Source organism: Orbicella franksi, chromosome 10 (genome assembly GCF_964199315.1).
Source record: "Orbicella franksi chromosome 10, jaOrbFran1.1, whole genome shotgun sequence".
Lineage (NCBI taxonomy): Eukaryota > Metazoa > Cnidaria > Anthozoa > Scleractinia > Merulinidae > Orbicella > Orbicella franksi.
This window is the reverse complement of record NC_138154.1, coordinates 8,341,555-8,354,889: the sequence shown is the minus strand read 5'-3', so window position 1 is coordinate 8,354,889 and position 13,335 is coordinate 8,341,555. Positions and strand designations below refer to the sequence as shown.

At 39.4% G+C, this 13,335-nt stretch overlaps 2 protein-coding genes across 2 annotated transcripts in view; one reads left to right on the top strand and one right to left on the bottom strand.

Annotated features, from left to right (window-relative positions):
* Nucleotides 1-13,335, bottom strand: part of LOC145500997 (uncharacterized) — a 383,300-nt gene that overhangs the window by 148,096 nt on the left and 221,869 nt on the right. The gene's annotated exons all lie outside the window — the stretch shown is intronic.
* LOC145501057 (uncharacterized) overlaps nucleotides 1-13,335 on the top strand; it is a 176,870-nt gene that overhangs the window by 132,897 nt on the left and 30,638 nt on the right. The gene's annotated exons all lie outside the window — the stretch shown is intronic.

Genomic DNA, 13,335 nt, shown 5'->3' with positions numbered 1-13,335 from the left:
CCGAGGTATCGGCCGATATTTCGACCGACACTCGACCGATATGTCGGTCGACATATTGATCGACACTCGGCCGATATATCGACCGAGATATGTCGGTCGACATATCGGTCGAGATATCGGTCGATATGTCGATCGAGAGTGGTTGTCTAATTGTCGGCCAACATGTCGATCTACCGACATTCCTCCGATACTTCACCGATACTGGTGACTGTAGCCTGCGTCGCAGACGTAATTTAACCTAGGTTAGTAACCTTTTGCTGAGCAGCGCAGATATCCCTGTTTTATCCCCCGCTTCTCAGAGGCTTCTTTGTATAAACCTGGCGTAGTCTATCGAAAAACCGAACTAAAAATCAATCGAGCTCAATCTAACCCGATGGGCCGGATTGTTTTTCGATTGGTTCGGTAATCGAACATCATCGAACTGGAACTTTTCGGTGAGTTCGATTAATCGAACTCGTGAGTTCGATTACCGAACTCAATCAAACCAATCGAAATCAATCAACGCGATTACTTCGATTTTGTTTGGCAGAAAGACAAAACGCATTTGAAGCAGTTTGACACTTTTAAGGTTGACCAAAAAAGGATGAAATGCGCATAACTTATACATCTGACCCTGGCAGTCGAAGCTTTTGACTTATATTATACGACAGTCGACTGATATACCACCGAATATCGACCGACATTCCACCGACAGTCAATGGTCAAGGTATCGGCCGAGTGTCGTCTGCTAGATCGATCGACACTCGACCGATGTATCGGTCGACCTATCGACCGACACGGCCGATATATCGGTCGATATGTCGACCGAGATATCTCGGTCGGTATATCGGCCGAGTGTCGATCGATATGTTGATCGACATATCGGTCGAGTGTGGGTCGATATATCGGCCGATACCTCGGTCGAGTGTCGGTCGATATGTCGACCGATATATCGGTCGAGGGGGGCACAAAATACACATGATCCGAGAAATGTACCAAAATGCACGTGCACAGCCATTGTTCTGCTCATTAAACCTTTTGTTTCGCGACGTTCCCGTTGCCGTCGTGGTTTTCTTGAACTCCGTATTGTGTTGAGGGACACGACAGAACAGGGCGACCTCTACATCACTGAAGTTCAGGGCAACTCGAGACGATTATCAGGAGGGAGCTGTTTGTGCGAAAAGAGATGGTCGTTAGAGTAACAGAAGTTTGTCGAGTGAAAAGAGAAGCTCTTTGTGTCAGGAGATAGACTGCAAAACAGTCGTATTTTTTTGCGAACGCGAGCGACGGTCAATATTCGAACGAAAGGTCTGGAGCAAGTGTAAAAACGGCGAGGGAGAAATGTTTTCCGTCCACACCACACCGGAGGAAATTAAAAACGCAACAATGACCGGTCATTTTGGATTTGTGTTCGAGGAAAACTCGGGTATAAAAGTCACATGATTATTGCGACTACATCGTTTTGGAAAAGCATCGTTTTAAATATATTTTCCGTCATCACGAAAACGAAAAGCCGGCGTTTTCGTTTGTGAAGAGCTTTTTTTTCGAAAAGCTCCGTCTTCGCGACGGATTAGAGTGGACGAGGCCAAACTGAAGAAATAAAGCTGCGTTTGGAAATCCCTCCGGCGTAATGTAAATGCTCCCTAAATGTGTCATTCAGATTCCATGGTCATTTCATGCAGGATTAACTTTTCTTCTCTCTGCTCCAAAAGTGTTTATGGAATCGCATTTATTCGAGGATGTGTGGCAATTTTGGGAAAGAAAATACAAAATTGCTTTAAACTGCTCTAAATTCCACGCGGGATCGTGTTATAATGAACACGGAAAGAAAAAAAAAAAAAAACACACACACACACACACACACACACCTAGAACCCACTGTACACCACGTATTGCGATAAAGCCCTCTTCTTTTCCTAGGAAAAAAAGAAATGGAAATACTCATGCGATCAATTATACCTTTTAGGAATAGGAAATTTAGCCGCCCACCTCTACAATTTTCAGGTGAATGAAAAATCTCATGCAACAAAAGTGGTGTAGACCCAGCAGAATTATCCTTTTGAGGGCTCAACCATACACATAAAGTGGGCAGCCAGAATTAATCATAAAATGCGTGAGAATACATTAAAGTGAATATTAAACGAACTTTTTTTCTCGGTTTTATTAGCATGATATATGTGATGATAGCATGATAAAACGATTCTAATCTTCAAACCGGGCAGAAATTTATTCAAACTTCTTTTTTTAACATACTAAGTCAAGAAACAACGGGGAAAACTTTTTCTGTCTATACAGTTGTTTTTTTTTTTCTCGACCATACCTAGCATTTTCAATTAGCGTTTTATGAACTTTCCCCTCATTTGATCGATGTGAAAATTACCCAGTTTTTGGAAAAGGATGGAAGTTTGGTTGAACGTGTTCCCTAAGGTAATCGATATTTCCATGGAAACGATAAACCAGAAAAAAATGAAAATCAGTAAAGCATGAATTTTGTACGAGCCAGATCTCTTATAGAAAAGCTGATGCCAATTTCTGAAATTACGATGTATGGCAAGGGGAAGACGTAAGCCCACAAAAACTGTTTTTCCGATAACTGCAGAAATTCTTGCGCGCTCATTGGCTTTTTTTTTTTTTTAGTGTCCATAAGTGGACAGACACCTGAATTTATAATTTATGCGATGCGTCAACGAGAGAGCGGACGATTTGACAATTTGTTATCGTAACAAACAAATCGATGTCAGTTTTTAATGCGTGTGTCCTGTTATTGACAATAAATTTTGTGATAACATCGTCGAAGTAGTCTGCGGATCCACTCGGCTATCGCCTCGTAGATCCACGGCTACTTTGACAAAGTTATGACGAAATTCATGTCAACAACAGGACAGACGCATGAAAAACTGACGTCGATTCGTTAAATCGAACCACCTCTGAAAACGTCGTAACGATCACAGACAAATAAACAGAAATCTCTACATCACATCAGAGATATCTGCACCTTGCTATATCAAGGCCTCTTTGATGCTGGTACGGACTTAAAATACGAGAAGAGGAATCTCTTATTACAAGAGGTTGAACCAAGGTTTTCTTTGAATAAGGGGCTTTATGTTTAGGCTCCTGGTTTGCGTAGCTTATGCCGGAAAATATACAGAGAACATTCAAATTCGCACAACCAAATTCATTGTAAAATTGAGATTGGTAGACGAGGAGTCTACAGTACGTTTCACGGAAACTAAAAAGGTCTTTTCACAATTGACGAAAAAAGAAAACAAAAAATGATCGTTCTTTCACGTTTCACAAAAAAAAAAACGGGAAAATTTCTACACACGCTTAGAAATTTATAAATATTGAAATTTTATGTCCAAGGCTCAGCTTCGTGTCATGTTTGTTATTTCTTCGCGTCTTTTTGTTTTTCGTCCTTTTCTCCTTAACGCAGCACAAGCCTTCTGCCTGGTCATTCACATATTTGACTAACATAAAAAGAATTTTTTATGTTTTAAAAGCGTGCTGTGCGAGCCATTACACAAGCCCTAAAATTTGAAATTCTCTACCATTATCGATATTTAAGTTTAACAAGCTTCTCCAACTTGAAGAAAAAGTTGATCACATTTTTAATTAAAAAATAGGGAATTGGTCTTGCCGCGCCCGCAGGACTTAAAATTATCAATATATTGACTTCTGAAGAGGCCTGTAGGGGTCCGCAAAAGATCCCGGACCGGAAATTATCCCCGTATTGGACCGAAAATGATCCCGACCAAAAACAAGGACTGGTGGCATGGATTTATTGAGTTATTTTTTTTTTGTAAAAAAATACCTCTTAGTCGGCGCGTCGGGTATGTTATGGACGGGTCAATGGATGAGTGAGTGAGCGAGCGAGTGAGTGAGTGAGTGAGTGAGTGAGTGAGTGAGTGAGTGAGTGAGTGAGTGAGTGAGTGAGAGAGAGATGTATGTATGTCACACCAATCAGATTGGATCTACTATAAACAGCCAATCAAATTTCTTGTTGTAAAGGTAAATGTTATGTGAGAAGATTGGATTCCGATATAGTTCAGCACGGCCATATTTATTATTCTATAAAAGAGGAGGAAATATTCATATATTGGGTTTACTTCGACATTTTCTGTTGGTTGGGCTGATGATTTTAGTTATGAGCGAGATGAGCCCTGAGGTTTGAAACAGTTCGTGGGTTAGTAGTATGCAAATAAAACGAGATATTTTTATTTTTAGTTACAAAGGTAACTTGATACTTTTGTTTTTCGCAAGGAGTAAATTCAATGAGAGGTCAAGAATCGTCGCTTCTAGTTCTTAGGACATGTTTTAGAGGAGACGAGACTATTTAGATTTGAAAGAGTTCTAACGTTTACAATAGTAAGTGCAGGTAACGATTGTTTGGTCTTGTTGCATGCAAATATAACGAGATATTTCTATTTTTAGTTACGAAGGGTAATTTGACACTCTTGTTTTTCACAAGGGAGTAAATTCAATTAGAGCTAACGAATCGTCACCACTCTTTCCCACGAGATGTTTGCTCTCTTTAGTTACAAGTGGTAACTTAACACTTTTGTTTTTTGTATGGGAGTAAACTCAGTTAGAGCTGACAAGTTATCGGCTATTGTTTCCAGGATATTAAACAAAAAGAAGCTTTCATTTCTGGACGGTTTTTACGTCTCTGCAATAGCAGTTTAATAGTTTTATTTGACGACATTCATTTCAGTCCGATATTTTTAAAGGTAAAAAGTATGAAAACTGCTCAAATGTTCTTTGAAGACAGCGTGGCACCAAGTTAAAGTGCAATTTAATTAAATCAGACTTTCAATGTGTCGGAGAGGTTTTTCCCCTTTCTTTCTATCTTCGGTGAAGTGGTGTTGTTGCGTTGTGCTGTGTAAAAAGGGTAAACTTACGACTCGTATAAAATGCGAAAAGGTCTCTTATTTAACTTGAGTATATTCGAGCAAAAATTCCTCTCGGGGGTTGGAAGGGCTATGTGATCGGTGAGTGAGGAAATTATGCATGTGCGCGTGTCGCACCAATCACAGTGTGGGTTGTATCAAAGAACGAATCAAATTGCCCGTGAGAAAATAAGATGGTATCTACATTAATCCGGAGACGTATCAGATTACTGTAGTTTGCTCAGTCAAACATTTTATGGCTTACTGTTTAGCTATCTTACCATGACCGATGTAACATCGCACGTACATCATAAATCCTCACTTTCTTGCTGTACATGGCAACCAAAAAAACTTGTCAAATTAACCAAATCATTACTGTAAACAGCTCCATGAATGTTCCTATCTCCGACACTTCACAAAAAAAAAAAAAAAAACTCTTGCACGCCTTGCGTGTCTATGTTATCAAAGGAAGGTGAAAAATTACAAACTAAACTATTGAGACAATCTCAGGTAGTGCAGAGTGTAAAACACAGTTCCTATATAACCCCTACCATTTGTTACGCCACAAAATGTAATAACTGACACAAAATGTAATAGTAACGCAAAATGTAATAACTTTTGCCACAAAATGTAATAGTAACGCAAAATGTAATAACTTTCGACGCCAAATGTAATAACGTCGGTAACGCAAAATGTAACAACTTTTGACGCAAAATGTAATAGCACAAAATGTAATAATGTTTTGGTTGGTATATGTTTGTTGGAAATATTCATTTATTTATTTTTTAATTATTATTTTTTATTTATTAAGATCGTAATAGGCACCCATCAGAGACTTGCTCTAGGCAAGAGTTTCAATATCAAGGCACAATTGATAGCAAAATCTTCCCACTTAAAATGATTGAATTCCCATGCACATCTTTAAATTAAGCTGTACACTAAGATCTTAAAGAACCTAATTTTATACATAAATGATAACTCGGAAAATAATTGGAAGTAAGGGATGGCTTGTGCAAGAATATAAAAGAATATGCCATTTTATCAATGTAGGGTAAGGGATATAAATATATCTAAAATATATCTGCTTAAGACAATGTTAGAGCAACATTGCCATTTTGTTAATGTTAATTGTTTTATGTGGCAGGAAACGCAACTTTCCATCCATGTATGACAAACTTGGCAAAAATATATTTTTTTCACGAAAAGTTTGTAGAGGTCAGTAAGGGGTCAGTTGACCGACCGCAGGCCACTGTTTATCAGTAGTAATCTGAAACCAAAGTAACACATTCCTCTGTCGTTTCGATAAGACTTAGTATACCAATGCTGGTCACGTCTTCGTTCTAGTCGACCATGAACACCATATTGTGGTATTGGTTTTTATTCATAACCATTGCCAGTAACGTGCAACAAATTTCCGCAATTTCATCACTCGACGATGAGACGTATGAGACATTTCTCGAGTTGCTCAAAGGAAAATTTAACGTCCCATTGAAGCAAAGAACCACCAAGCAGAAATCCGCTCTTGTACGGTTTTGGCGAAATCGCGACCATGTATCTCTAAAAGGGTGCAAGGTATGCTACGATGGTAAGCAAATAATGAAAAAATCAGCTGTATCGAGCATTGTAGCGAAAGCATTTAAGGCAACAAAAGGTTCGGGTGTGAGGAAAATCTATCACCATCTAAAAGATGTCTGTAGTGGCGTGGGAGAAAGAGACGTCAGAAGTGTGCTACGCGCCTACATCAACGACTGAATGTTCGATTCCAAAACAAAGCTGCTTTAAAGCCAGTACGCGCTAAAGCTGTACAAATCCGCCATCAGGTGGATTTAGTAAGCATGGAAAGTATGCCAGTCAAGTGGAAAGGAAAAGTATTCAAGTATGTCTTGTCCGTTTTAGATGTATTTAGCCGGTACCATTGGCTTTTTCCACTGGAGGGGAAGAAAAGCAGCTCGATCGCGGCGGCGCTTTCAAACGTTTACAAAGAGCATGGGCCTCCTCGCGTCATACAGCACGACCAGGGGCGAGAATTCGACGGTGCTGTCAATAGACTGTGCAAGAAGCTTGGTATTAAAGTAATTAAAGGGCGTCCATACCACCCGCAGTCACAGGGAAAAGTAGAACGGACCCACAGAACATTTAAGAAAAAGATTATGTACGATTTATTGACTATGCGGAAAACAGGAGTGAACTGGGCAAAATGTTTACCAGAATACGCAAGAGCATTAAATCAAGAAGTTAAGGAGGAGCTATCTTGGAAGTCTGCCTTTGAAGTTTATTATGGGCGCAAACCTTTCAGGAAAGATGAACTATCAGAGGCCACTACTGCAAAAGAATGGAATGACGAGAACGAAGCTTACGAGGAGATGATATCTTCGCGACCAAAAGATTACGAATCCCATGATATACAAGTTAATCCAATACGGAAAGCTGCTTCCCTGGCAAGTAAAAGATGCGAAAACCGCATGATCCAGCAGGGACTGAGGAACAATCCACCTTCAGTTTATGATATTGGTGAAAAGGTGCTTATTCGCTACCCTGCGGCGAAACAAATAGGTAGCAAGAGGTCTATCTTAACGGCAAGAATACTTAAGAAAAATTTGAAAACTTGTAAATACAAAGTTCAATTTACATTTCCAGCTGGCTCTTCCAAGATTCTGACTAAATGGATTTCCGTTAATGACATGACAAGTACAACACTTGACAAAGAAAAGAGGAAGAGAAAGCTCGCATGCCAGAGTAGCAAGAAAATGCACAAAAAGAAGTATTTGATACCTTTCTCAAATCATAGGGAGAAATTCACTGACATGCAGTCTGAGATGAATTTTTTAATCAGCTATGACCCGCCCAAAGATGGCAACTGCCAATTTTCTGCACTTTGCATGAGCTTGTGAACATTGGCGTCATTGGCGTCTTCCGGAGATTGTGTCATTTCTGGAGTCGCATCCAAACTTTCCAGACGGGACTCCTTTGGAATTATTCGCTGGCACACCTTGGAGCCAATATCTGCGATTAATGGCACGCAGTGGAACACATGGTGATCACTTAACGCTCCAAGCAGCAGCTGATATATTTAATATACAAATTGTTGTATATTCCACTCTCGGTGCAACTGCTACGCAGACAATTTCCCCTACGAATGGCTGTCCCATTGCGACATTTTATCTAGGTCACTTCGCTGAGGGAGCTGGAGAGCATTATGTGTGCTTGGCAGACGAAACAATTTCTGATCGCTCCGACACAGAGTACAATTGTCTTTCCCCCGTCCAAGATGAACAGTCCGATTTACGTAGCACATCAGGTTTAAATGAACCAGGGGATCAGTCCCAGAGCGATGCAGATCAATACGCTCCAGACATCAATACAACCCATGGTAACCGAACCCGATTACATGAAAGTGAAGAGCAAGATACGAATAACCAATGTGGATATGAACAGCAGGGAAACGATCGTGCAAGTCAGTTTAACGAGTGTAATACAGATTATGGTGCTTACAGTAATCCTGATGTTTTGGAGGACGTTACAGAAACAACAGGGGGAAGTTATCCAGAAATGCGAAGTTCTGAGCCGCCCGACACAGAGTATAATTGTGTCCCCCCCGTCCAAGATCAACAGTCCGAATTGGATGGGGCATATCAGTCCCATACCAAAACAGATCGACACGCTCCAGACGTCAACACAGCCCATGGTGACCGAACCGGATTGCATGAAAATGAAGAGCAAGATACCAATAACGAATATGGATATGAACAGCAGGAAAATGATCATGCAAGTCAGTCAAACGGGTGTAATACAGACTATGGTTCTTTCCTTAATCCAGATGTTTTGGAGAACATTATAGAAACAACAGTGGGAAGATATCCACAGATGCGGCAGACCCTGAGAGCTGTTTCGCGGTTTTTCAAACGGATCGTCGACAACGTACCTCTTCCACAAAATTACTTTCCAGAACTAGCAGATGTTGCCGACATACACCAGCTAAGCATACGAAAAATAATAAACATAAAGGGAAAGAACAGTGGAGCAGTAATCGCTCTAAAACACATAATTAATGCTAAGAACTGGACAAACGCTTGGGTTCGCTTAGTAGCTTACAGCTATGGGTGGTACGGTGTCTCCAAGATTTACTGGAGAACCCGCAATTAAAAGAGCCCTGAAATAGTTTAAAGTTTAAGTTTCAGTTTACATTTTCAAGTTTCATTTTTTTTCCCTCAGAGTTGCAGTTAGATTTCGTTTGAAATAAGATTTTCATCAATTTAAAATATATATGCATAATTCTTTTACCAATTTTTATTTAAAAAAAAGGAGCTAACTCGCTTCTAGCGTGATATTGCAAGACGTTAAATTGGACAAAGTCGCTTGTTTGTTAGTACGTTAATTAGTGTGACAATATAACGGATAAAGAATTGAATGATATTTCATTGTTGCTATATAAAGTTAGCATATATACCATTACAAATCGTAGTTTTTGTACCTTAATTTCAAAATAAAGAAAGGCATGTGTTATTTGGAGGGCTTTTTTGTATGAAAAAATACTTTTCTACAGAAATTTCACGAGAGTTCACCTCACGAGAGTCCCCTGGAAAAATCAAAGTAGCCTTTTGGAAAAACTCGTGGCGTCCGCCAGTTTTAAAAAAAGGCAGATGTTCTGTCCTTTACCCACATGTAATTCCTTATATTTCGAACAAATATATACCAACCAAAACATTATTACATTTTGTGCTATTACATTTTGCGTTACTTTTATGTATTACATTTTCCGTCAAAAGTTGTTACATTTTGCGTTACCGACGTTATTACATTTTGCGCCGAAAGTTATTACATTTTGCGTTACTATTACATTTTGTGGCAAAAGTTATTACATTTTGCGTTACTATTACATTTTGTGTCAGTTATTACATTTTGTGGCGTAACACCATTCACTCCTGGTTTGTATTGACCTTGCTAGTTTTGATGAGACATATCTTAGCATTGTATATGTTTGATATGTGTATTTTCATTCACAGTCCAAGAATAGCTTATATTAATAACCGTTTGTCAAGACAGCTCTCGAATTTTACTATAGTATTTTACGTTGATTTTTGCTCATTTTAAATTAAATAAGACATTTAAGTAGCGAACGTAACAATTTTACTCTTCACGCAAACGTTTGTAACTTGATACTTTTGTTTTCCTCGCAAAGGTAAGTAATCTGAAACCCTTGTTTTCTCGAAAACACACGGAAGATATGCTTGTAGATACCATGGAGTCTGCAGCAATATTTGAGTACTTTCCTGGGTTTTTTGTACAATTGGACAAATTTTAATGCCACTAACTCGGGAGAGTTTCGGCTGCGGGTATGAACATTTTGCTCTCTTTGATAGAGAGAAAATTACCACAAGGAGAGCAAGGGGCTTTCTGAAACAAATAAATAGCTTTTCGAAAGGCTCAAAGAAGTAACGTAGGTACATACACCATCCATTTTAAGTAGTGCTCATAAGTACCCACCCCATCCTACCTCCCTTTCTGCAAGTCTCATTAATGAATTGAAATTCATTAATTGTACAAACATTAAAATTGACACCTTATTGTCATAGTGCCACAGTGCTTTAGTGACGTCAACCCCCAAACCATCCCAATAATGCACTCTGTACTCAAAACAGGTTTTATCATTTTACAAGAAATATTCCACAGTTGCTGATTTGTTCTTCGAAAGGTATTGACATATGTGAAACGGAAATTAATGTCATTTATCTATGCAGCTAATTGTCAAAACGAAGCGCAAGCCACTGAAGATACGGCATTGCTTGGCCATGAAACTGAACTTCATAACTGTAACTTGGAACTATTGGCTTCTTAGAATACTCAACTAGCCATTCCCGAGGAATTAAAGCAAAAATACGGCCAAGGAAAAATCGCAAAATAAATTTGTCCAAAATGCGGAAGAAAATGCGAGTGCTACACACAAGGTGTTTTACAGAGTGATGAAGCGTCGTAGGTCTACTCAGATGACAGCGTTTTTTGTAATAGTTGCTTTATTGTTAGATTTAGTTTGAAACTTAAGACGAGTGACGTCAATTGCTGATATAATTTGTTTTAACTATAACACCGAAATATCAATGTTTAGTGAAGGAGGATATGTAGCGTATGTTGCATTAAATCTGGTCACAATTTTACGAAGAATTGCAAAGAAACGCAAGCCAAGTCATGTTTTGATGACGAGAGGTGCAATTCATAGCATCGTAGTTAGCAACAAAATGTAGTCGAAAGTATGCAAAAAAAAAAACAAGTTGTTAGCCATTGTAATTATTTAAGATAGCTTTGAATAAAAATATCGGTATTCACGTACGCCAGTTCTCTATCCACACCACTCCACCATCCATGCCATTCCTAGTTTTTTTTGATCGGGATCATTTGCAGTCCAATATGGGGATCACTTGCGGTCCGGGATCATTTGTGGTCCTGGGATCATTTGCGGACCCGCACAGGCCTCCGTTACAAGCCTGTTGGTTTCTTTTGGAGGTCTCCTCGTCGTTTGTTCAGCTATATTTTGTTATTATTTACATGGCAAATAAATGAGGACGATGACGTAAAAAAGCTTAAGCGTAAGCATATGTTAGGAAATTACTAACTACTAACTAATAATAATAACAGTAATAATAATAATAATAATAGTAATAATAATAGTAATAATAATAATACTTGCAAAAGAGTATGTATCTTTCTTGGCCAACATTTCAATAAGCCGAGTTCGTTTGTCTTCTGCTCCTCTTTCGTCGCTAGAGGAGGGGCCCGGGGGGAGGGGGAGCCTCTGCGGAGGAGAGAGTAACAGTTTTAAAAGCGTTGCAATATTTTCTTGGAACAAGGAAAGAAAAACAACAAACATGATTTTTAGAGGTTAACAGGTTACTAGATGGACTAATCGACTGGGGATCGTTTAGCCCCCAAGACGATTAGTCTCTAGCCGGCTAACCCCCAACCAGAAGTCTATTGGCTCCCATTCACGCTCCAAGGACGAGAAATAGAGAGCGTTTTCGACCTCTGGTCAGGAAGGGTCGGGGGCTAACAAATGGTTAGGAGCTAATCGACTTGTTTTAGTTGAAGTCGGTTGTCATTTGCAATACTGGGAGGAGGATAAACAACCAGACTCCCAAAACGGCTGGAAATCGAGCCTATTGCGACCCCCCCTCCCGGGAGATCGGTATCGACGGAGAGACCTGTAAAGGTATGGGAACAGGGGTGGGGCAGAAGACTCCTGAAATTTTACTTACTGAGAGAACGATTATGCCACATTCAAATTTGATTTTGCCGTTCAGCGCTCTGTTTTTTAACCGCGCGGCCATGGGCCGAGCGCGGTTCTAGGTTTACCCGTGGTTTATTATTTTTTTTTTTGTCGGTGACCAGACGCAGACCTCCGCTCGGCCAAATTCCGAGTCACGCAACGTGTGATGTTTTTTCCGCCAGAAGCTGTTAAAACATTAATACACGGATAATTTTACGGATATTGTTTCCTTTGTTGTGGGTAAAATATATTTTCTTTTGGTTTTATCGAAGCGTTGGATTCAAAGAGAATAATAAATACGCTAATAAAAGGTATTACGTCAGCCATGGAATGCGTTGACGCTGCAGCTTTCACTTTCGCTACGTGACTAATAAGATCGTGTTTACTTTGGAAGTTTATTTCGCCAGAAGCGACGGTCATCAATTTATTTGCAAGTTTGCGAGTATTTCTTGTGGTTTTAGGCAAATGAAGTAAATTCTTTGCCTCTTTCATCGCAGCGAGTTCATAGATCGGAAGGAAAATGAAATATTTGCAAGCCAAGCAAAGAACATGTCAGGACATGCAATGATTACGTCATTGGTAGGGAAATAACCACCGTACTAAAGATAGCCGTCGATAACGCAATTCTTGAATTATGTGACTCGTGTGACTTCTTTGCTAGCCCTTTACTCAAGGAAAAAATTAAATTTAAACTCGACTCTTAAGAAAGAAAGCTGTTGTTAATAGTGTTCGTATCTTCATGCCCATACATATCCCAAAGAAAGTTCCAGATTAACACTATTACGTCATCAGAGATTTCGCAACGGCTACGACTGATGGTGCAATAGTACAGTCTGTGTTGATCAAGTGATGTGATGTCTACAGTAATCAATGAATCATCAAGGATTACTTTCGAATGTGCACTGCGTTGCGACTGTAGTGCTAAGAAAACAGTTAAATTTTAAAAGCGCGGTTTCAAGATCTAACAGATCTTCTTGTTTTTTATTTTTTTGTCGGTGACCAGACGCAGACCTCCGCTCGGCCAAATTTTGAGTCACGTAACGTGTGATGTTTTTGCGGCAGAAGCTGTTAAAACATAAATACACGGACAATTTTACGGATACTGTTTTCTTTTTTGTGGAAAAAATATATTTTCTTTTCGTTTTATCAAAGCGTTGGATTTAAAGGGAATAATAAGCACGCTAAAAAAAGGTATACGTCAGCCATGGAATG